Here is a 25030-nt window from a genome sequence, read left to right as displayed (position 1 = left end):
TTCTGAGACATGAAAAAAATGTTGCCATGCTTAAAGTCATTAATGCCATAGTTCAATTTATGTCTCTTAGTCTGTTCTAAGCCCCGTTCATAGACACTTAGTCATTCCAACATTGCATTATACAGCTCAACATAATCTTGAAAGCAGGACATATTAGAGATTGTGATCTCCAAGGCAACTATCTCAATTTGTAGATCTCTTTCTATGTCAACAAAAAATTGGTTCATAAGATGCATGTAATTGGAGCTCAATTTTAAATTTAATTGTTGCCATTTTTTAAGGAGGACTAGATATGTGCTGCTGTAGGTGAGCATTTTTTAAATTCTTAAGCCTTGCTGCACAATACCAAGCTCCAGATTGTTTGAATCAAATACATTTTATATTTCTCTGGCATCATTAGTCTGGCACTTTTTTAGTTAATATTTGGTGCTGTGGTTTGCCAGTGACTATGTTTTTGCAGTCTCCGGTATATTTTGTGAGTGTCAATGAATGGCTTATGCTAGTTCATTCATCCTGTGGAAATGAAATGGTGATCCTGGTCAGCAAAACTGCTGCCATGAAATAGAGGCATGCACAGCCAACAGTGGCTGTAGGACCTGGGACATGAGTTTACTATTCCAACCCATTGATGGTAGCCCTCATAGGCACGTGTGTATGTGTTTGTGTGTGTGCATGTGTGTGCACATGTGGTGTCTGTGTGTGTGTGTGTGTGTGTGTGTGTGTGTGTGTGTGTGTGTGTGTGTGTGTGTGTGTGTGTGTGTGGTTGTATAAGCACACACCAGAGAAGGATTCCCAGTGGTGATGTCACTGCTCACACCAGCCAGTGGTGGATGAGATGTGAGATGAGGGATCCAACCACAAAACTTTGATGACGACCTGTATGACAATTCCCCAGGAAGGGAGGGTTGATGCCCAATAAATAAGAGGGGAAACATATGAAAAAAAAATAATAAGTTGCACATAACCTCCTCAGGGCACAACAGATACATGTAATTCCAAATGTTGCATACCACTGATACAGTCGTGTGTGCTGACATGACTAATTTGCATGCATGGCCACATCACTTTATATACATATTATGTACAGAGACTGCACATATAGTGACCAGAGACAGGAAACCTAAAGCATGAGTCATTACTCAGTAGTAACATGCTGCACAACAATGATGTCATAATCCATGTGATCCACATGTCACTCAGGCAAAGGTAATAGGTTATAAAATGCTGCATGGATGTAAAATGTCACAGGCTTTTACTAAATCTGAAACAAAAACTCAGTATAAAACTGTTTTTATCAGGTTTAGTCATTGGCCTCTCCTCCAAATAACAGCCAGTAGCAGTTTCTTAGTATGTATTTATAAAGATATTAATCTAAGTACACAGTAAGATAGTCTAATCTGACCCATTAGTGAACACAGACAGCACTGCATTCCAATGGTTTTCACTCAAGTCACATAGAATCGCTTGCAAAACTGTAATGATTTCTTACTATAAAAGTCATAGGGTTGGAAAATGTAAACAATTCAGAAAGGCTTCGGAAATTCTTGTTTTATTCCACTTCTTTTGTGATACTCAGAGGTCACCTCTGAGTGGTCCTTAGGCAAGGTCTCCTCTGGTTCCTGTGAGATAATATGTCTGAATGATCCACTCAGATATTTAAAACCAACATTAAGAAGCCTACTACTAAAATAAATATAAATAATAGAAAGAAAGAAAGATTGCTAATACATTATGCAATGTCTTCCAAGATTATAAAATAAGCTTTCCCTTGCATTCAGATCAAGAAAGTCATTACCTTCATTCAAAACCAATCTTGATACATACATGAAAAACATAATAAGTTATTACCATGGGGTTGTAGCAATCAAATGAAAGATATTACTTTGTAAGCTTATGAAATTAACCTCTGAACCTGTAAAATGGGAGACTATCTTGGCCATTGCATTTTGCCAAGAGTTGCAGTGATTCTTGTAACATTTTGCCAAGAGTTGCAGTGATTCTTGTAACTACCAAGCAAAACTATCTCAAACTCCTGTAATATTATCAGATAAGCAAGAAACAATGGGAATTTTCCTGGATTCAGGTAGGTAACTAAGTGATATTTAGTACATTTATTTATCCTTTGTTGAGCAGGTTGATCCCAATAAGCTAGTGACTGCTTTTCAGGGGGACACTGGAGGTGGTAATTAAACAACTAGATGAAATCTGGCCAGGGCATCAGCTAACATCACCTAGTCTTTTTTTCAGTATGTGCCACACTGGATGTTTTACATCCATCAAAATTTGATCATCTCAAACAGACGGACCTCAGTTTAACATACCATCAGAAGGATGATACATTTAGGAGTGTAGTATCCAACATTCCTGAACTTCAGTGTCAGAATACAGTCAGCCGAAGTGTGAAAGGAACAGACAGCCTCCTATTAGCTGGTGCATTACCTGAATATATCTGAATTGACAAAATAGCTTTACTCAACCATTCTTGTATTACTGAATCACTGGCACAATCATGGAAAGATTTTCCCGGAACAAAAATTAGGAACGTTGTAAAAACGAAATATTTTTAATACAGATTGACAAAGGGTAGCTTATTCTTCATAAATGTTATTGAGTTCTTCAAATGTGTGGATTTCTCATCATTAAATGGTTTGACTCATTGGAAACAGAATGTCATTTTTGGGGGCAAACAGAATGCTATTTTTGGGGGCACAGGTTAGAATGGACTATAAAGTGAAAGTATAAAGGAGTCCCTTCAGCAACATTTTTTTTTCTGTTTAGTATGCTGTTCTTTCCTCCCTAACATGCCTACTTCCAGATAAAATGAAGTATGTACAGACTTATCTGCTAACCAGACAGCTGTATTCCATGTAAAAATGTTAGGTATTAACCTTAGGAAATGTGTTGTCATATGCTTATTATACACTTATTGCGAGTGCAGATGTGTGTGTGTGTGTGTGTGTGTGTGTGTGTGTGTGTTTGTTTGTATTAATTACTATAAAAGTAAATCAAGATTTTTAAAGATTCAGATATACAACTGCACACAGAGAAACTATATATACCTTATGTTTGTTTTTGCATTTTAGGATACGGTAAAATATTGTTAGGACTGTTGGATGGTACTCTAATATCCACTGAGGTGCAAACAGAAAAAGATAAGTCAACGACTTGTTTCTCACTAAGGTAAGAATTATACAAGATGACAGAGAGTTGGAGTGCAGCTGGGCCTGCAAAAACTAATGTTGTATTTGACCTGACAGAGTACCTGCTGTTTTTACTTGTACTATGGAATTCATCCCTGCTGTTTCTAATAATACTCATGAAACAATTAATTCTCTGTGAGCTGTTTATAAGAGCTTTATATTTTTCATACTGGCAACTGTAAATTTATATCAAAGACATGTTTTATTAAACTCTAGGCCCCTAAAAATGTCATGCTTTTTATTTAAAAACATATTTTGTGTGTGTGTGTGTGTGTGTGTGTGTGTGTGTGTGTGTGTGTGTGTGTGTGTGTGTGTGTGTGTGTGTGTGCATGCGTGTGTGTGTGTGTGTGTGTCTGTCTGTCTGTCTGTCTGTCTATCTGTGTATTTGTGTGTGCGCATGTGTATAGGGGGAAGAAAAAGGTTTATAAATCCTTCTCCATATTGGAATTCACTGCTGAAAAGCACAAGGCCATTGTTAATTTAAGTTTACTAGTGTTGATTTTTCATAGTTTTTTCCTTGTGGATTTTACTTAAAATTTGCTCTCCCAAACTTTTTTTGAAGTATTTTAAGAATTAAACAGTAGATTCCTGTTAGGTTGATACTTTTCATTAAATTCTAGCTGAGCTCACTTCTCAGAATTGTGAAAATGTAGCATACACTAACAACATACATTACAACACGTATGTAGTACTGAGAATGAGGAAGTATGATTGATACGAAAAGAACTTGTGAACCTGATGTTAGCTTACAATTCCAGACAGTGTTATAATATAGCATTATATTATAAGTAAAGACTGTTAGGAAAATGATACATACACTCGATCTTGTCTGTCCCAGTATTTAAATATAGTTTTCCACTTATGCTAGTCCTGATTACCATTGATAACCATATTAAACCAATGGTTGTTAAATGTAAACCATAATTAAACAGATAAATAAAAGTCTTTTAATGTGGCCCATCATGTTTAACCTAGTTTAACAGGTCAAGACCAGCAGTATTAAAACCACCTTCAAAGTAAATCTAGATGAATGGATGAGTAGCAATAAATTCGCTCCAAGATTTTATATACAGCCCTGTTAGACAAAGTAGTCAGGCATTAGTATTGATGTGATGTTCATCGTGTTTCACTGTTGCAGTCATTACACTTGGGTTATCCTGCTGACAGGCTACCCGCAGTCGGCCTGAATTCCAAAGTCTTGGTCCGGCGTCAGTTGCTGTCACCTCTTCCCTTAAGTCTGTGCGCCAGGGGTATAAAAGATGCAGCTGACTCCATTTTCTTCAATCTTTCTTGCCGCGTGGTGCCCGAAGCAAAAGCAGTTCGCAAGTGCTGGTCGGCCAACTCCTGAGATTTTCGAAATTGAATTTCAGATCCGAAGTCTTCAATAAAGCTAAGTACTCCACTGGGGAAACTTTTTTATTGCTCCAGGCCGATGTCAGAAAAAGTTAACAATTGTATTTCTTGTGGGAAGCAAATACCTCATAAGGATTTTCACTCTTACTGTATTCCTTGCCTAGGCCCTGACCACGACGTTGCTAGTTGTCGGTTTTGTGCTAGTAACTAACGCACTATTAAGCGTCAGTACGATTTTGCTTTTCATTACTTTGGCCGAAGGTTTAACTACATAATGCCGTCAGAACAGCTGATGACCGGAGTTCATAAAGAGTGCAAGTAAAAAGAAAAGGACAGGCATCCGAAGTCCAAAACTGACAATGAAGCCTCTACTAGGCCAGTCGCCAGTTCACCTGTTCTCAGTGAAGCGCTTTTGCAGCCCCTGACACCCGCTACCTCAGAGCCACAGGCCACCTCTGACTCCCACATGGAGACAGCTAGGCCTCTGGATACTCAAAGTATTGGGCCTTCGGAAACTAATCCCTCAGATGGGTCTGGAGCCGCTGAGCAGGCATTGGCTTCCGAGGGTGTTTTCAGACCTACACAGCTTTACATCAAGCCGACTTCAGCATCAAAGACAAAGACTAAAACACTTTTAAAGACAAGAAAACAAGTACAGCATTCTCCACAGACTTCCATGCCTAAGAAACAGATGCTCAAAATGGCCGAAGACCTAATTACTTTGATCAGAGGCTGCCATCCTCCTCCTGATAAGAGGCCTAGGCAAGACACTGAATATGATTCCTCTGATCAGGTTTCCATTTCCTCTGACTCCTCTTCAGAACAGGGATACTCTATTCCTCCCTATGAGGATTCTGATGCTGCAGAAACTATTCCTTCAGCTTCTCCTCCTGAGGATTACTCATTTGGGGAAACCTTGCATACCATGAGGTAGCATTTCCACTGGGAGAGCCAAGATTATTCAGATTCTAAGAAAAGGCTCAGAGACTTTCTTTTACTGCCTCAGCACAGACCTCTTGCTATTCCTCCTGTTCTAGACATTGTAGATGATGTGTTTTCAGTGTCCGGCCTGTCTCCCGACTCTTTACCTCCTGCACCTGTTAAGCCTGACAGATACTACAGGGTTCCAGATTCTCATAAATTTTTTATATAAAAACCCTGCTGCTGACCCAGAAACTATTTCACACGGCCCCAAAGGGGTCAAAGCTGCTACTGCAAAAAAACCTGTCCCCTCAGATGGAGATTCTAGGGCACTGGACAGATGGGGGAAAAAAGTTTACACTTCTGCTACCTTGGCTGTAAGGGCTTTAAATTGTCAGTTTCATATGCTTAAATATAAGCAATATTTAATGTCTCTGTTAAAACAGAAAATGTTGACAAATTCTGAATGTGCTGAGAACAATGAATTGCAGGATTTATTGCATGCAGCTGAACAAGTGGGAAAACATACTTTGCAATGTGGATATGATTAGCTGGAGGCCTCTTGCAGGGCCGCTGTTACAGGCTCGGTCATTAGAAGGCATGCTTGGTTAAAGGAACAGACTCTGCCTGATCATGTTAAAGCAAAATTATTGGATGCTCCATTACAGCATGATACTTTGTTTGGTGTTAAGGCAGAAGAGGTGTTGAAGAAAATGGAGGATAAAGCTAAATCTATGCAGACAGTGAAGGATTTCTTACAGGTGCAGCCACCCAGATTTAGCAGGAACTGGCTTTCTAAGAATTGGTCCTTTCCCATGTCAGACAGGTCACAAAGAGGCAGATACAGACGCCCTAGAGGCAGACAACAGCCCCAGGGCTCATACAGGCCCAAACAGTGGGGTGCTTCTACCTCCAAAAGTGGAGAAGACAAATCACAGCCATATAGGAAACAGTCCCAATAACTTCTCTCTGCCAATGCCAATCATTTTTCTTTTGGCAGCACCCTTAGGGGATAGCTAGCACTTTTGTCACAAAATTGGCACATGATTACCCAGGACAAATGGGTCTTAAATATAGTCTCTCAGGGCTACAGGTTCCACTTTCACACCCTTCCAAAGGCAAAAGGTATGCCAGACCTGCCACACAATCAATGGACAGAGGCACAAAACCAGGTTTCATCCCTCATGGACATGAGGGCTATTCAGCCAGTGCCACAACAATAGCAGGGACAAGGATTTTACTCAAGACTATTCTTAGTACCAAGAAAGGACAAAGCATGGAGACCGATTCTGGACCTGTCTATTCTAAATACTTTTCTGGACGTTCCGAAATTCAAAATGTTGACTCTGCAGCAGCTTCTGCCCATGCTGGGCAAAAACGCTTGGCTTGTAACTTTGGACCTCAGAGAGGCATACCTGCATGTCCCAATCAGACAGTCTTGCAGAGTATACCTCAGATTCATAGCTGGCTCAAAGCACTACCAATTCTCTGCACTGCCCTTTGGCTTATCTACTGCGCCCAGGGTCTTCACAAAATCCCTGGCACCAGTAATTGCATTTTGCAGACAAAAATATCCCTACTTGGATGACTGCCTTATTCAAGCAGAGGCCAAAGACATTCTACTAAAGCATCTGGCATTTGTAAAAAGATTACTAATTTGTCTAGGGTACACAATAAATGAAAATAAATCAAAACTAGTACCCTCTCAAAAAATAATATTCCTGGGTGCAAGCTTAAATACAGCTGCCCAGATAATGCCACGCCAGACAAACAAAGGCATCTAACTTCTTACTTTGAAAACATGGCAACAAAGGCCAAGTTATCTGCAAGAAAAATTATGCAGGCTCTGGGCTTCATGGCCTCCTGCATTCTGCTTATTCCATATGCAAGACAGCATATGAGGAAACTATAATGGTACCTAAAAAGTGTTTGGACTCAACATTGCCACAGCCTGGAAGCATTAATTCCCCTCATTCCTTGCCTACAACAGGAGTTTCGATGGTGGGCACAGGCCTGTCACCACAACAAGGGATAGCCTTTCACTTTACCCACAGCCAGGCAAACACTAACAACAGATGCATCAGATTATGCCTGGGGGCACACATGGCAGGAAAATGTATTCAGGGCACATGGCCTCCAAGCCAAAGGCATCTACACATCAATCAAAAAGAGATGCTAGCTGTACAAAATGCCCTGACAGCCTTCAAGGACCTACTTCATCCAGGACAGCTGCTGATAAAGACAGACAACACCACAGTCATGTGGTACATAAACAAGCAGGGAAGCACACATTCCTACCCCCTCTGCAGACAAGCCATGATTTTATGGAACACAGCATTGACTTAACAAGTACACCTGCAAGCACAATTCCTGCCAGGAAAAACAAATGCTCTGGCAGACAAACTAAGAAGAAACCTCATGGACCCTCACGAGTGGAAACTAGATCCACAAATCTTCAGCATGATAACAAGAAATGAGGATGCCCAGACATATATATGTTTGCCTCCCCTCACAACTGCCAACGTCAGAGATTCTGCACAATGACTTATCACAAACAAGCATGGAAGGTGGATGCCCTGTCATTCAGCTGGAACAACCTTACAGTATATGCCTTTCCTCCACTGCCTCTCCTCCCCAAGGTACTCCTAAAGGTCAGACAAGAGAAGCCACAAATGATACTGATTGCCCTGGATTGGCCATGCTAACACTGGTACCCAATCCTAAGGAGCTTGTCCCAAGTCCCAGCCTGGACATTGCCTCAAATTCCTTATTTACTGACCCAACAAAACAATCAGATCCTGCACAGCTAACTTGGAACTCTAAATCTAGCTACATGGAGGATACTGTAACCATTCAGAATACACCTCTCTCTAAAGTGGTTATGAATGTCATTTTGGAGGCCAGGGGGCACAGCACCAGAAAGTCTTATGCAGAAAAATGGAAGAGATTCTGTGCTTGGAAGCAGGCACAAGGAATTGACACACTTGTTCCAAATATTCCTCAGATTTTACAATATCTAACTGAGATGCTGGGCAAAGGCCTATCCTTCTCATCAATTAAGATCCATGCCTCTGCCATTTCAGCTCATTACAATACAGACCCACCTATTTTTTCATATCCATTGCTTAGGCAGTTCCTCAGGGGGGGGCAAAAACATAAGACTTCCAAGGAGAGCACCAATACCTGCATGGGACTTCAGTTTTGTCTTGGAAAAGCTCGCAATGCCTCCTTTTGAGCCAGCCAATACAGCTGACATAAAATTCTTATCATGGAAAACAGCTCTGCTCCTAGCAATAACTTCAGCAAGAAGAGTCTCAGAGTTACACGCATTAATGGCTGTGGAACCTTTTATCATCTACCATGCGGACAGGGTTTCTCTAAGGACAAACCCAACATTTATGCCTAAGGTAGTGTCCAGTGTGGCTCTTAACCAAACCATTCATTTGCCTACTTTTTACCCAAACCCGCAGAATAAAGGGTAGAGACTTCTGCATTCTTTGGACATACACAGACAGCTACACTTCTGCTTGGACAAAACTAAAGCTTTCAGAAAGACTGAACAACTTTTAGTATCGTATGCTACAGGATCACAAGGAAAGGCTATCTCAAAGCAGACTATTTCAAAATGGATAGGACACTGCATTCATTTCTGCTATTCACAGCATGGTAAATCAGTGCCTAAGGGCATTAGACCACATTCTACAAGGGCAGCAGCCACCTCAGCAGCCTTCCTCAGAGGAGTACCAACCAAGGATATTTTGGAGGCTGCAACTTGGACTTCAGTGCACACTTTTACTAAGCACTACCACTTGCCTCTTTACTCTAAATACAGTGCAGGCTTTGCTGCTGCAGTCTTGCAGGGCCTTATAGCTACTCCTAATTCTATTTAGACCCAGCCGCCCAACCTCAGCTTTGGGATTCAAGCCAAGTGTAATGACTGCAACAGTGAAACATGATGAGCATAGTACAGTTGTGTAAGTACCATAAATGTAGATATTCGAGTGTATTCACTATTGCAGTCCAGGTTACCCACCCACCATCCCCCTTCCTTCCTGGGACTTATTTGTACTTCTCTATCCTATACAACCTATGTGGTGTATTTGCTTGTAGATGAAGGTATTGTTATTTTAGTGCATTCTTTTATTAGCAATGTTTTTAGCCTACCCTTTTGGGGGCACCTGACATCTGGGACAAGAAAAACTGAAGAAAATGGCATCGGCTGCATCTTTTATACCCCTGGCGCACAGACGTCAGGGAAGAGGTGACAGCAACCGACGCCGGACCAAGACTTTGGAATTCAGGCCGACTGCGGGTAGCCTGCCAGCAGGATAACCCAAGTGTAATGACTGCAACAGTGAATACACTCGAACATCTACATTTATGGTAGGTACACAACTGTACTTTTTTTTTTCCTAAATCCTAAAAGTGTTGAAAGTCTAGGCATCTCTTCTTAAAGGCGTTTAAGGGCTAGGCATCTTATGGTCCCAGCTTGCCTAATGACTTCCTGTTTTCCTGTGTTGACCAGACAGGGTTAAAAAGTGTTGTTACTTCAATATGTTAAGTAATTGTAAGTCTCTAGTGCTGCACCTTTAACTTGTTAATGATTATACTATTCCAAACAGATATCGATATGAAACGATAGCAAATTTGTTTAGTACTGAGAAACACGGGAAAGTCAAGTGACTGAGAAAATGTTCAAATACTACAAAAGAGATGTCAAGGACTATTGTTATGCATACACATAAATTACATCACATCTAAATCACCACTGTTCTACAACTGCTTATTGGCATATTAGCATGAATGTAAACAGAAAAAGAAGATGAGAATCTAAGGATATCACATTTTGATTGTTTTAGTTATTTTTCATAGGTTCATGTGTGTACTAGGCCAGCTGCCAGTGTGAACCAATTTAAGCATAGCTAATTTCCTGTCAGAGGTGAGTACCAAACCTTGTACCTTGTGTTTATAAATCAAACAGATTCACTGTTATGCTTTGTTTTGTTTTGCTTTGTCTTCTCTGTGACTGCTTGAGAACAGAAGACAGAGCCTCCTGCTCATGCAGTATGCTACATTAATGTTATGTCAATAGATGCATAGCTAAGATATTGGAAATTATGACACAAATAGTGGAGAAAAAGTGTGTGAAAGTTAATGTCAATAGCCTAGCTGCAAATAAGTAGCTTAAAGCATATTGCAGTGCTTAGTCAAGTTAGTTGAAAAAGACATCATTTACAATACAACCAAAACTGACATGTGATTCCATTGTGCTGTGTATAGCATTCCTGCCTCCATGATGAAAACCAAGCATGGCATAACTATGTTAAATTAACATGCAGTATATTAAGTCAAGCTAAACGTACATGCTTACGTATTTATTTATTTATTTATGTAAGTTTGTTTGCCAGGTTAACCATGCTGGGCATCGTATTTTTACAGAGGGGGCTGTAGTAAAAATGAACAGTATAACACAACAAAAAATATATATTTAAATGCAGTACAAAAATGTTGAAGATTTGCACAGGACCAAATTAATAATTTTACAGAGTTATTACACTGCAGTCACTACAGCTAGTAAGAAAATAAGAAATAGATTACACAACATAATGAAGCCACATGGGTACGATAACAGAAAACAGCATACAGTATATGGCTGTATAATTAGGTGTACAGAAATTTTTAAGAATGGCAAGATAAAGTGTTAGTAAAGAGGTGAAGTTTGGTAATAGGAAATTAATTTGCTGTAAAGTAACTAAGTTAAGATGTACTACTTCTTCTTCTTTCGGCTTTTTCCCAGTTAGGGGTCGCCACAGCGGATCACCTTGTCCGCACATTGAATGGCAGTGGAGTTTTACGGTGTCGAGTTGCCAGCCCGGCGCCCAACCTTCCACCGAAGGCACACTCACATGCACACCTAGGGCCAATTTAGAGTGTCCAATCCACCTGCAGCATGTCTTTGGGATGTGGGAGGAAACCGGAGCACCCGGAGGAAACCCACGCGACCACAGGGAGGACATGCAGACTCCGCACAGAAGGCACCCCAGCCGAGGATCGAACCGGAGAACCTCTTGCTGTGAGGTGGCAATGCTAACCACTGCACCACCGTGGCCGCCCAAGTTAAGATGTACTACTAAAGAGATAAAATTTGTTTTACAGTGCGTAGATTCATTTGCTGTGTAGTGAGACGGTAAAAAGATCAATGCTACCTGTTAAGAAAGTATTTGTTTTTAAGTAGCGGAATATAATGAACAATGTATTTGGAGATTTGGGTAGGATTTACATTGTCTTTTAAAATGGAGTAGCTATAGCCTTGCTCTTAATTCAAGTGGGAGGTTATAGCATTCAGTGGCTAGGTAGGTACTCGGCGCTTGCTCTCCGATTTTGTAGAAGTTTCATTTTTTTACGGCAAAGGTTTGATTTAGAAAATCTTACTGATCTTGCAGGGTAAACCAGTTTAGAAGAGAATCAAATCACGGGCAGCTCATGCGTGAATACGAATTATACTGGGGTATCAGCTCATCCATGTTAAATTATACTGGGGTATCAGCTCATCCATGTTAAATTATACTGGGGTATCAGCTCATCCATGTTAAATTATACTGGGGTATCAGCTCATCCGTGTTAAATTATACTGGGGTATCAGCTCATCCGTGTTAAATTATACTGGGGTATCAGCTCATCCATGTTAAATTATACTGGGGTATCAGCTCATCCATATTAAATTATACTGGGGTATCAGCTCATCCGTGTTCTCCCTGAAGGGTGAGCAGTCTGCTTTTCCTGAGTCACCGTAAAAGTGCTTTGAAGATAGGAAAATGTCTGAACTGTTGGGCCATGAATGAACTTTGACCTTGACTGGAGTTAACTTTCACTGTTGGTTGAAACTTCCATCCACTGATCCTTGGTGTCTCTAACAGGAAACAGGTGTGTTTACCTCCGGATAGCTCAAGACATCTGCGTGTTTATGACTGAGTCATTATCAACAGTTTGAAATAAAATTATGCTACTCTTATGCATTGCAATCTACACCACTCAGAGGTGCAGCCATTCTTCCTCAGTCCCATTTTGCTGAGTACCATTCTTTAATGCCAATCACTGATCTGCCTTATTGAGCAAGATGCCATTCTCTTGAGTTTGACACTATGGCATGTTGACAGGATGCTTAAAAAGTGGTATGTAATCTCTTTTCTAGGGTTGAATAACAATATGGGTACGTTTTATAAAGTACTGACTGATGCCTTTTCCATGTGGTTGTGTGACCTTGGATTTAAGAAATATATATGTAAATAATAACCAAGTATACCTATGTGAATTGCTTATGGGTATCACTTCACTCACCAAGTCCGTTGTTTAAAAATGTTATTTATTAATGGATTAAGCACTTTTGTCTCATAAAAGACTTCATCAGAGTATCCATTCTTATCACATAGTTCAATTTATATCAAACCATTTTAAATTAAAAATAGGCCATTGTTTCCATTTATGGATGAGTTAGAGATTATGAAAGCAGTTATTAAGAATAATGACCAAATGTTGACAATACTGTATGATGAAATCATTGGATTGAACACAGCAATACAAAAATATTTGCTATTTAAAATTGATGAACATAGAAAAGAATATTATTTTGCTTTAAAAGAAGCGGATAATAAGATAGAAAAGGTAAAAAAGCAAACAATGGGAAAATAGGAGAGAGAGATAAAAAGGAGTATGCTGAAGATAAAGCATATTGACCACTGAAATATAAATACAATAAAGAGTTTAATAGTCGAAACCACAATGGGGAGAAATTATTATAGGAGAAATGGGGTCATGAATGAGAATAATTTTGTTCAGGAAGGAGACAATAACCCAGATTTACAGAACCCTTTAGAATTTCCCCTATTGAGGAGGTTGTACAGGTTACACAACAGGGAAAGTGTAGGGAATTTGGACAGCTATTAAAATGGCGGCAACCCAAGACTTCAGAAGGGAAGGGAAGAAACAGACAAGGAAGACATGAATTGCTTCAGTAGAGTCTCGTAGTCACGAAGGGTAAGAAGTGATTTATGTAGATGGAGTCATTTGTGCACTCAATCATTTTAATATATGTAAACATAGCGCCTTAGAGTTACCCCGACTCATTTTTCTCTTTTTATAAAACAAAATTACCTTTGTACTCAGTGGGAATATGGAAATAATGGAGGTGCTTATTGATTATTTTGAGGAAAATGAATCTAGGACTTATTTATAAGGACAACAGACCTGGAGTTCCAAATATGTTTAAAAGTAAGAGTACATTCAACCCTTCATTACATCCAGCACTGGTGAATTTTGAAACTATGGTTGAATAAGATATCAGGACATTTTTGAATAAAAGTAACAAGGAGGGGTACTAACTTAAAACCAGAAGAGAAGGCTACTATGAAGGAGCTGAGTTCTAATAAAGAAATCAGAATAATGAAACCTGACAAAGGGGGAAGGATAGTCATTATGGATTTTTGGTGTTACATAGTCAAAATGTTATAACTACTTAATAGTGATTCAAGGCACAGCCAAGTTTCGAGGAATGAAATATTCATGGTGTAATGGAAAACTGATTTAATTTTGGAAGACCACTTACAACAAGGTATTGTTGACACAAATTTATTTTGAATGTCTGTACAATTCTAAGCCTGTCATTCCTTCTATATTTGGGATACCTAAAATCCATAAGGATCTTAACGACCCACCGATTAGACCACTAGTTGCTGCCATGGGATCTAAAATGTATCCACTGGCGGTATATGTAGACAATAAATTAAAATGTATTATACAACAATGTAACCATATATTCATAGATTCTTGGGATTTTTTGTTACAATACCTAAGGAAGGTTATCACTCCCCAGACAATATTGGTAACAATTGATATCCATGATTTCTTTTCTGCTATACCCCATTCAGTAGGGCTGGAGTGGTCTGCAGGTATTTTAAGGGAATATGAGAATTTAAACAACAGAGAATGGACACTAATTATGGATTTTTGGGCATTAAACTTGGATAATGATTATTTTTTTTTTTGAGGGGGGAGTATCATAAGCACAATAGCAGGGTGGCCATGATGGCAAATTTAGTTCTCTTGTGCTAGAATGAAATTATGTGTTTAGTTCCTCCTTTCTTGAATCAATCTCTTCATATTTACATTTTCTGGACTACATTTTTATTATATGGAAAGGGTCAAATAACACATTAGATGAATATATTCAATATATAAATAGTACAACAGATTTTTTTTAAATTCACATATCAAACAGGAATATATCAAATTAATTATTTAGATGTAAAGTTAGTTAAAGATGTGGAAAATATATTTAAATCCAAATTGTGTAGAAAAGACAACTTCAGCAATGGATATCTGCATTTTAGTAGTAATCACCTTTTCCTTCAAAAGAAAAGTATTGTAAAAGGACAAATGGTCCGTGCTGCCCGTATAACTTTGGATTTGGAGGATCTGAAGGATGATTTAGAAAATGTTGTAGGGCTTTTTTTGGAAAGACCATACCTGGAATCTTTGGTAAAGGGGATAATGAAGTCAATTTTGGAAGGGTGGGGTACAAAATATGTCCCTCTTTTAGGTCTTAAAAATACTGGACAGATGCAAGGGCAAGTCTTGAATAAGAGCGACAAGTTCACGAAGGATTATGGTATCTCTAAGGGACACTTGAATTAAACTAAAGTGAATTACAATAATGTTCGTATTAAAATATAATCATAACACCAAGGGAATAAGGAAGATAATACATAAATATATTGTAAAATCTTTTTGAAGATGCCCAATAGTTTAGAGGTGTTTTCAAAGCCCCCTCAACATAGTTATAGAAGGGGACTAAACATCAAAGACATTTTAGAAAATAGATCAAAGCAGAAAAGAATAGAAAAATCTCACAAAAATGGGTACCTACAAATGTGGAATATGCAATCAGTCTAAATATATGGCACATTGTGCGGAGTTGGAACTGTCAACTTTTCAGACTTCTTTAAAAGTTATGGGATATCTCAATTATTCTTCAAAGGGCATGCTACAGTAGGGAAGACAGAGGTGTTTAAGGATGAGGGTCTATGAACACTATTATGATATGCAAGACAGATAGAAATAAATGCATTATACAGACACCTGAAGGAATGCAAAAGTGTATAATTTTTATTTTGGGTATTGGAACAAGAAGAGCCAAGTTTGAGGGGTGGGCAATGGGACACCCTCCTCTAGTACTGAGGGTTAATATGACAACTGCAATTAAACACAGGATTGAAACCAGGATTAAATGAGCAATTACCTTTGCCCCAGTATTGAAAATGAGAGGAGTAAAGTTAGAGGGATATGATATAAACTTTAATACAGTCTTTATATAACTTTTGGTTATAGACTTTTATACATATAAATTTTTGCAATAAAAATTTATTAAAATTAAAACAAAGCAAGTGGAAGAAATAAAATGTTGCATTCAAATGAATAATTGTATATTAATAAGAGGTCTTAACATTTTAACATGTATACAAATGTCGATAAATGAATACACGTACAATATATTATCAAATAATGTTTAGTGTTTTAAATGTTTTGTTTTCTGAGGTGGATTTATAAGGTGGAAATGACCAAAAGTAATAGGGCTGGTGTGGGAAAGGAATTGATGTAATACAATGGACTTGGTGTGTGAAGTGATATCCAGAAGCAATTCGCTGAGGTATATTTAGTTATCAGTGTCGTTTTAACTCGGCTCCATTTTTCATTTGGTAATACATATGTAAATATATATAATATAATATTTTATATCATATTGTATTATATTTTTATATGTATATAATAATAATAATACATTCATGCCCAGTATTACCAACCCAAGACTAAACTACAGTGCACAAATCACAGCTTTTCCATTTCTTGCTCCAAACTGTGGAAGTCCCTCCCCACTCATCTCAAAACCTTCATCTATTACTCCAAGTTTTGCACCCCTCTAAAACACACTTTTAAGCATGCTATATGCAACTGCCTTCCTTCAGGCCACATCACCTAAATTCCATGAGCTATACCCCCACATCTGTTATCATACTTGAGTTGTTAAATCTTCATCATCTTATCTACTACTTCATCCTTAATTTATATGCCCCTTCTCTACTCTTTCCTCCTTTTTGTATGTTTTATGTCCTGCAGAACACCTTTACCTGACAGCCTTTATCTACTGTAGTGTACATACTATTTATATATGCTATGTACATGCTATGTATATATTATATATATATATATATATATATATATATATATATATATATATATATATATATATACTATGTGTGTAAAGTGTATAATATCTGTTGAATATTCCATTGATGTCAGTGCATGTTGCATTGTGTTCTTCTTTCACTGTGTGACTGTTTCCAAATCTATTTTAGTTATCCTTGTTTTATATACAAGCTTTACCTGAAATTGGTCATTTACAAACAGTGTTCTACCCTTGTTAACAAATTTAAATAAATAACAAGATGTGATGGGGTAGGGAATGCCCACCCCAGGCAAAAATGAAGTCTACATAGCTAAACATGCCGTGGGTGGGTTCAATGTGAATGTTTTGTGTCCCTAGAGAAATGCCAACATGGTAAATGTGATCATAGTGTGAGTTTCAGCAAGGTGTTTGCAAGGCAGCACTCATTTAAGTGTGGCTGGTCTCTGCACAGGCAATTGGCACCATGTGCCTTAAAAAGAAATATTTTCCTTGGCGAGGAATGGTTATTTTATAAGTCCTATAAGTCTAGCCTGTCTTAAATAATCCAAAACATGTTCTATAAAAGGGAAAATCATGAACACTGTGAATGCTGACAACTAGGATTATCTCAAAATCACTCATCAAAAACAAAATGATTTAGCCAGCTCTGTTGTGTAGAAGGATACAGCCATAACTACACATCAGATGACTTGGGTTTGAATAGTAGAACTGGTGTCAGTAGGAGCTGGCCAGAGTGGGATAAGAATGACTGGCTGTTACCAGCTCACCCATCCATGGTAAGACAGGTAACTCTAGCTTGCCATGTGGATGACATTTAGCAGGAGCACTGGACACTATATCCATGGAGCATGGGCTTAGGGAGCATGCCCTGATGTTCTGAAGAATCATGTACCACAGGGTCTTAACAAGTGGTGGCATGTTGCTGAAAGCACCAGCATTCAGTCAAAGTTGGAGCACTGCCAAAGGGGAGGGCTGCTCCACCAAAGGAAGTGTAGTCTACTCTGCAGGGCCAGTAAGCTGTTGCTGCCCCTACCACTGAATTCTTAATGCTGGGGAATGAACTAGCCAATTTGGCTTCCTGGGCAGGAACAAATGGGCTAGAGAGCTCTTGCCCATCTGAACAAATGAACCCATTAGATGCAAGTAGTGGAGTCATCAAGCTGTGCCCCACAAGGATGCAAGAAAATAAGTACAAATAAAACAAAATGCCTTAAATCCTGGTGCATGAATGTATCCTCAAGTAGTACTGCATCCCCAAGAAACCTTGGGTTCAGGATGTACTTCACCACTGATGAAGCCTACAGGTCCTGCCTTGACTAACAGCCAAATACTGGAGCACCATATTTTTGCAGAAACCATGAATACATTCATTGGCTGTTACATCACACAATCACAGTAACACCCTGGATGCAGTGGCATCCATGAAGAAGGAAATTGTCTGTGGTATTCTAAGGCTACTTAGGCTATGGATGACAAGTACACAAGAAATAAATGGAAAGAACATACAGTTTTATGATTCAAGGCACAGCCGAGTCACTTATATATCTTCTTAAATGGACTCATCAACAGGTCTTTTGCTTCCACTTTAGCTAGAAGTCTTGCATAGTGCAGTATTGTGTGCAATTTCTGTTTTATTTTATGGTATATTATAATGTTTATAGATCAAGTTTGTGTAGCTGCACTAATAAAATATAATTTTCTCTAGCCCAGTTGCACAAGTTCCATAGTAAAATATATGTACGCTGCAGTAATACAGCTCAGAATATGTCTGAGACTATTTTTTGGAAGTAAACTAATACTCCAGACATGGCTTCTAATGGACATGTCATGACTTGTCACATTCGTCAGTTACAGGCAACTCTGATATCACAAGTGTAGTCTGCAAATGAAGAACAACATGTCCAGACAAATTGTGAACTCTAATGAACTTTCCACAATGAATAATAATTGGCTTGATTGTCCTACACTCAAAAATAAGATAAAAATAAAAATAACCCCATTTGATCTCCATGCAAAGTCAGCTGATTTCCAGTCTCTAAAGAAACTTCAGTTTCTTAAGGCAATTAGGTGAGATGGTTTTCTTTCCAAAATCGCTCCTGCTAGCTGCAGCAAACTGCCTTAAGTTAAATGAACATTAGCATTACATAGCAGAGACCAGTACATCCGCTCTTCCTTCATTGATAAAGACTAGCATTTGCCCTCAGTGAAGCAAGCAACATATTCTCAAGTCAATCTATTATAAATATTCAATTTTTTCTTTCCTTCAGATGCCCCTCAGTCACTATGTGTGTGCAAGGGCGCAAGTGTGTGTGTGTGTGTGTGTGTGTGTGTGTGTGTGTGTGTGTGTGTGTGTGTGTGTGTGTGTGAATATTGTTCCTAACTGTAACTTTTTCTAAATTGTGTATTCAATTGTATCTATCGTCTTTTGTGCAAGTGAATACTTTTGTTTTACTGCATAACTGTTACAATGTGATAGACATGAAACAGAACTGCACACACATATTATATATACATTGTTACATTATGTTATTTACTTTATGTCTATTACTTTTCATTAGTTGCATTTGTACCTGGATCATTGCTGAAAACAGTCGCTAGACCAGTCTACTCACCCAGTAATCTAAATAAATAAATGACATTTCCGTCCATTCTGCTACACCAGTCATAGTACCAGCTGTCATAATACAACTCTTGTATGTTATGGGCACTAATAGCTAATCAATGCATTTAGATCATATGACTGCCTTCCTTTATTGTAAAATGCTGAGTTTTTCAAACATTTTTTTTCATCAGACTGTCTGAAGCTCTTACTGTGTGGTTAAGAAATCTTTCTTTTTTATTTCTAAGTATTTAAGTTGTTTGTTGTTTTGTGCTTTTATTCTCTAAATTTGTCCCAGCTAACTGGAATTAAAGCAGCTGTTATATTTGCAAGCAGAAGCTCTTCAGTCGCCTTGATGCTGTTTGTAAGCATGTTACAAGATGAGTCTACTTCAAAACACTGAAATCTCATAACATTGAAATTCAAAACACTGAGACCAAATCATCGAAAACCCAAAACACTGAAAACCCAAAACAATGAAAACTCAGAATACTGAAAGTGTGCATCATAACAGAAAACTACAATGCACATGTAAATAACATCCCCTCCACCTATAACAACACCAAAGTAAGAAACACACTTTGCTACATTTCTGCAGGGGAACAAGCCCCCCGCTCCCCCCATGTGGGGAGCTCTGCCTCCACACCCCCCGTAAATTAAATATACCACCTCCTAGACTGCACTACAGTGGAAAAAAGTTAATTTCCTAACCTCACTGTAACATACTCACCATACAGAATGTAAATATAGGGATTGGTTGCTTTCATGGAAGTTAAGTTAGTGTTCTGGGAAGTGCTGGGAGAAGTGAGTAGGGGAAAAAGTGTATATTTTGCCAATCTGTATATGTTTTTAGGACATACAGGTAAGTGATTTACACATTATGTTTACAATCATGGGGGGTGCAGGGGGGGGGGGCTTGCCCCACTGCAGAAACGTAGTGAAAAGTGTGTTTGTTAGTTTGGTGTTGTTATAGGTGGCGGGGATGTTATTTACATGTGCGTTGTAGTTTTTAATGTTACAATGCAAAGTTTCAGTGTTCTGAGTTTTTGTTGTTTTGGGTTTTCAGTGTTTTGGGTTTTCAGTGTTAATGTCTCAGTGTTTTGAGTTTCAATGTAATGAGATTTCAATGTTTTGAAGTAGACCCATTACAAGATATCAGTGGCAAATTGCAGGAATGACTGCATTTTTGGAAGCTCATGGAGTTAATACTGATCTTGACTGTAGGATATACTGTATCTATATAGCTCAATGGTAAAACTGCTATTCAGTACTGATCAACACAAAAATGTACAATCATAAAACTACAATTATTAACACTAACACTGAAACTTGAAACTTTAGGAAGTTTGTCAGCAAATCATCCCTCACCTTGCACACATGAGAGACTGATTCCCCCCATACCTCCATTTAGTTATATATACTTATATTGCTGGAATATGGGTTAAAAGGAATTATATAAAGTATCATAATGTTAGTCCTACTATGCAAAAAACAGAGACTGCACTTTTGTGGCTGCTTTTTGCAACATGTTATTTATTAGTGCATTGCATTTCTGCCTGGTACCCACATTTTCCTCTTATATTTGATACTTATAAGCAGCTAGTCCTGTTATATCACATTCCTTCATTTTTACTTGCTTGTTAAGTATTTTTATATATTTGATTATGCAATTATATGTTCTACTACTAGATTTCAAATATCTGCTGTTTTATATGTTTGTTAAACTGTTCTTGCCTCACTTGTATTTAAAGAAATCTCATTCCCCAGGATTCAGCAAGCTCTGCACGGTGGGCAGGAATAGTGCAAGAGCTGCTGCATGCAATATGGCCAACGAACGATCCAGGAACGAGCTCCCGGGACGTGCACGAGCATGCCTACACTATTCCTGCACGGACACCACTGCTATATGTTAATTACCCCATTTGCTGGTGAAAACCATGCAAATGAGGTGAATTAGCGATCCAGGAAGCAGGCAGGCATCTGTGCGGAAATAGTGTAACCTGCAGAAATGTATTCAGTTACTAACCGATTACATTTCTGCAAATTACAAAACGGAGGCATGACAGCTCCAAAGAAAGCATGTATTCAATGTAGTATATGGCCATTGGCATGGGACATAGTTGCAAAATTATAAAAAAATTACTTTTTTTTGGCTGATTTCGGCTGTTTAAGCGTAGGGCAGCTGTGCACAAACGGGATCAGCCCGAAGATATGAAAAAAAGGATCAGCCCGAAGATATGAAAAAAAGTTGGAAATAAGCTTTTAAACACAAATCAGCATTTTACCATGATAGGCAATAGGATGCATAACACAACAATTCCAGGGAATAGTGGTTGCTAAGGGGAAGACTCAGTGTGAGTGTGGTAGCTATGAATTAGCATTCTGTTTTATGCAAATGAGGGAATTGATACTGAATCACAGAATTCCTTTCAGTGTTAGCTTGCACCCAACCATGTAGGTGCAGCAACACCATGGTATAAGTATAAGAGGTAAATGACCTCATAAGATGGGAGTGTCATGCATGCTATAAGCTCATTGGAGCTCTGTGGCCCGTGTTTGCCCTTAGCTAAGCAAAGCTAAGGAAGGGGGTGTATCTGAGGCTGCCTAGCAGTGTTTACATTGCCTAAACAAGTGTACGCGCCATGCACTGGGTTTTAAACAAAAAAAACACACAGGAAATAGCAGCTTTGTTCACATCTGAGCACTGGGTATGTGTGGCGTGCCTTGGGGCTTAAACGGGAAGGCAATGTGAAGGGAAAACAGCAGTAGGAAGGCAATGAAGGAAAACCAGCATAGCTGGCAGGTGAAATGTATAGGAATCAGCCAATTACACAGGGAGCAGCTCAGCCCAGCACACTACTATAAACTATGCAAACACCTTTCACTCTGTTTTTTTCCCACAAACTCTACACCACAGGTGTACACAGACAGGGAAATGTTACCTAACAAAACTAACAAATGTTTGGGGCTGCTGTTGCTCTTATACATCAATATGTGGAAGAGACTGAGGGTGGTGAGGATGTGAATGCTGATGACCAACCTAGAGTGAGGAGGAGAAGAGTGTACAGACCCAGGGTAACCTACTAAGAGCTACATGAACTGGAGATAGTGGAGCACTATAAGGTGGACAGGGACATTCTACACAAATTGTTGAGATGTGCCAGCCACGCTTCACACACAGAACCAACAGAGGGGAATCCATCCCAGTGGATACCAAGGTATGTGTAGGCTTAAGAATACTAGTCAGAGGTACCTTCCAAAGGCCAAATGAGGATATCATGGGGATCTCACAGGCATCCAGGGTACTCCACCAGTTCCTGGATGCCATGTCAGCACATGCCGGTGAGCACATATATTTCCTCAACACCGGTGAGGCATTGACCAGCAATATGTCTTTTCCACCAAATAGCAGAATACACTGAGTTAGTGGATGCTATAGACTGCATGTACATACACATCAAAGCACCACCCAGTAAGTGGGGTAGGGTCTACATAAACTGCAAGGGCTTCCCCTCCATCAATTGCCAGGTCGTGTGCGATGCTCAGGGCATTATCTTAAATGTGTGTGCTGACAGCCGTAGAAGCTACCATAACTCCCACATCTGGCATATGACACAGCTGTACCAGACATTTGCCAGTGGGGACATCCCATATGGCCACCTAGTGGGGGATGCTGGTTATGCACTGGAGCCGTGGCTGATGACACCCATTAGAAATGCACACACACTTGAACAAGAACTCCATAATGAGGCACACGCACAAACCAGAATCATAATAGAGCATGTGTTTGAGAAGATCAAGTCATGGTTCCGCTGCCTGGACATATCCAGTGAAACCTTGCAGTACTCTCCAGCTAAATGTACACAAATATTCATTGTATGTGCCATGCTGTACAATATGATCCTGTGGAAACAGCGGCAGCAGGAGCAGCATGGGGCAAGGCCACACAGCCCCCCACCATTGCCAAGGCCATCACAGGCACAGAGGGAATTGGAGGAGGAACAAACTGAGCCTGCCCATGTAGGCAGAAGGAGGCATGCCCAGTATGCACAGGCTTTGGTAAAGAGGCAACACATAGCACATACACTGACACAGTAGGGACCCAGGGAATGACACCTCTCTCTGACTCGCACATACAGTAAAAGGCATACCAAACATAACAGTACCTGTGCTTTACCATGTATAGGGAGTGTACTTTGTGCATCTGACATAGTCAGCCCTCCAGCACCATCCTCAGTACTGGCAGAGCCACAAGGTAAGTCACTCTTCCTGTCAATTGCTGACTGGAGTAGTATGTTCTGCTAGTTGTATCTATGGTATGGATGTGAGCATGCAAGGGAATTGGGTGGCTGAATGGGATGGCAGCAGATAGTGGACACCTATATGGGCAGCATGAAATCCATAATAAATACTGGTATCAACAAAGTAGGCAGTACTAGACAAGGTGACAAATCCCACTTCAGTACATGTGGTGGCCCAAATGTGTGCTCATAGGACACACACATGCATGTCAGTGAGGCTCAGATACCCATCACCAGCCTCAGCCAGCAGGACAGGTGTAGAAGACCATAAAGAAAGGCTGGGCTAAGGCCTCCAATTGATGGCAATGGTGAACGGCCCCCCTCCAGACCTGCACAAACAAACTACAACAGGTCTGACAGTTGGATGTTAGTTCTGAAGGGTAAGCAGTCTAAAACTGAAATGTAGGTCAATAAAACCTAAAATCCGTACTCTACTGATATGCCTCTAGTCTGCATGATAGGTCAGAATACAAAACGAAATGGAAGCCAACAGAGTACCTGAAATACCAGTGCAGTCATAGCAATTGTTTACAGTTGTCAGGTGTGCCCGCCACACAATCCTATGTAGAAATGCAGTAACATGTACATGTGGGTTTAATAACAGTGGAGCACAGATTACCTGAGCTGGCCCAATTTACAGGATAGATTGTTGCATGTGTACAATATGCAGGGGTTCGTGTGTTAGATTGTGTGTTCAATATTGTCTGGAAGTGGTCAGCATGTAGGCATGGAGGGTTGTGTCTCGGTGACTGTTGATGACAGGGCCATGTTCTGATAACTGCAGTGCCAACCATAATGCATCTCAGCAATACCCATGTCAGCAGTCGTCCATACTCACTGTCCAGATGTCAATACCTGTCACCGTCTGAAAGCTGGACATGCCGTGAATGTGGGCCCAGACATACACATAGTACAAAGGTGGAAGTACCCTAGACAGAGTTCATAAAATGTAACTGTCAGCTGCACACACCTTTCGAATTGTACATACAGGTTAGCAGCACATTAGTTGTCTATGTAGTATGGAATACTGATGTACTCTGGCCAATCACTGGCAGACCACAAAAGGCACAGTTATGAAGTAATGAGAGACTGCCTATGTCCCTGCACAATGCAGCATTAGGAGAATGTCCCAGATATATCTGTGAGTCAGCTTCCATATAACACATGCACTCAGCTCACCCCCACCAACAGCCACAGGTTTATCACAGATCATATCCCTGTTGTTGGGAATGCATACAGTATGACCCCCATTTCTGTATGGGAATACCCACAGAATGCAGCATGCTGAAGAGGTGTCCCATGCATGTGTGTCCCTAGCTGTAAGCAACACCCTGCCAGCATCCAGACCAGTGGATTAATATGGACAGGAACTATTGCCATTAACACCTTGCACACTTACCCTGTCACCCAGGGGAAT

General features: G+C 39.6%; 1 protein-coding gene across 4 annotated transcripts in view; it reads left to right on the top strand.

Moving 5' to 3' along the window:
* RALY (RALY heterogeneous nuclear ribonucleoprotein) overlaps positions 1-25030 on the top strand; it is a 2391440-nt gene that overhangs the window by 1760727 nt on the left and 605683 nt on the right. For 3 of the 4 annotated variants that reach the window (XM_044090253.1, XM_044090255.1, XM_044090252.1), the window contains one exon: positions 3084-3180. The exons of the other annotated variant lie outside the window; for it this stretch is intronic. The gene's annotated coding sequence lies outside the window, so the exon portion shown is untranslated. The remainder of the gene's footprint in view (positions 1-3083; positions 3181-25030) is intronic. 4 annotated transcript variants of the gene reach the window in all.

This window comes from Protopterus annectens, chromosome 12.part0 (assembly GCF_019279795.1).
Source record: "Protopterus annectens isolate FY-2018-M chromosome 12.part0, PAN1.0, whole genome shotgun sequence".
In the NCBI taxonomy this organism is placed as follows: domain Eukaryota; kingdom Metazoa; phylum Chordata; order Ceratodontiformes; family Protopteridae; genus Protopterus; species Protopterus annectens.
Note: the sequence above shows the minus strand (reverse complement) of the source record. Positions and strands in the feature narration are given on the sequence as shown.